Source organism: Asparagus officinalis, chromosome 5 (assembly GCF_001876935.1).
Source record: "Asparagus officinalis chromosome 5, Aspof.V1, whole genome shotgun sequence".
Taxonomy (NCBI): Eukaryota; Viridiplantae; Streptophyta; class Magnoliopsida; order Asparagales; family Asparagaceae; genus Asparagus; species Asparagus officinalis.
The window spans coordinates 111982922-111984517 of record NC_033798.1 but is presented as its reverse complement, the minus strand read 5'-3'; positions in this window follow the sequence as shown (position 1 = coordinate 111984517).

The window sequence follows — 1596 nt, the reverse complement described above, 5'->3', positions numbered from 1 at the left end:
CGGCAATTGCTTTTGATAATACGGTATCCAGTCCGGGACAATCCCGCGAGACATTCATGATCAACACCGAGCAAATCGCCAACATTCTTGAGGATGCTCTGGCCAAGCAGAAAGAGGCCTTCAAGATTGAAATGGAAATGGCTACGCTACGGATGAGGGAAGAGCATGACCAACAAATTTGGTCTTTGTCAAATCAGTTAGGTGAATCCAGTCGTCGTAACACTGCTAACCAAGCAGGTAGCGATTCAGATGTGGATGAACGTCTCAATGCTGATAACCCTCCCGTTGACCAAAATGCCAGAGGTGCTCCCGCCAATGATGACAACACCGGGGGTGGCCCCGTTGTTCCCCTCACAAATTGTCCAAGACCCAATACGAGCGAGGATGAGAAAATAAAAGATCTCGAGAGCAAAATCAACGCTCTAATGTCTGCTCGAGAGGTAAAAAAGACCGGCATTCTATGTCCCTATCCAAGAGAATGAGATTCGATCCCGTATCCGGCGAAGTTCAACCTGATTAACTTCACGCCGTTTGACGGGAAGGATTCGCCCATACAACATCTGATCTACTTCAAGTCCCACTTGGGCATGATCTCCGGCAATGAAGCCTTGATGGTTAGGTCATTCGTTGGTACCCTTCGCGGGCTGGCTTTCGATTGGTACCGTCGTCTCAAGCCCGGAAGTATAAACAATTGGGACGATATGGAGAGCTCATTCCTCGGCAATTTGTTTGACGACGATGATGAAGTATCCATCAGGACACTCTTCGATGAGAAGCAAGAAGATGACGAGACAGTCGACGACTTCGTCAAGCGCTTTCGGCTTCGATGAGAAGCAAGAAGATGACGAGACAGTCGACGACTTCGTCAAGCGCTTTCGGAATAAAGTAATGAACTGCCGAGATCCGGTCACGGAGGACTTCATCCTCCAGACATGACATAACAACCTATCTATTGAGATATTGGAAGTTATGGGAGTCGCACCGTCTAACACTTGGAAAGACTTGAAGGTGCATGGTGAACAAGCCGAACGCTTTCTCCGAAGGAAGAAGGCCGAGAGGAGCCAACCGACGGCTAATCCTACGAACTCGAACTTCGCCTCCCGTGGTAAGGGCAAGGCACCTGCAGCTACTATTGGTGCTAATCAAACGTCACTGTTCGCGGTGAAAATCGTGTCTTTCTTTGTAATTGATTCCATTGCCATCTTAAATAACAGCTTTTTGAGTTACAAAGATCCGGTCTTTTTATAAGATCCGGTTACAATGAAAATCAAAGAAAAATAAACAAAGATTATAACTTTCTCCTTTTGTGTCGAACAAATCACGAGCTCCTGTTTTGCGGTCACTCGCTTTGTGGGTTCTTTGCCTGCGCCGGGGTTTATCTGTGGACCACCACGAGATCTAGATCCAGTCGGATCTGAGCAGTACGAAGGGTATTATTCCACGAAGGAAATAATAGCCGGGGAGGATTGATTCACCAAGGAAACAATCGTCCAAATCTCGGGATCTAAGACCAAGCTTAGATCCGGAGTATGTCTGCGTAGATCTGAGATCCGGTCCTCTCGAACACCTGCCTTTTTTGGCGTTGACGATCGCCGA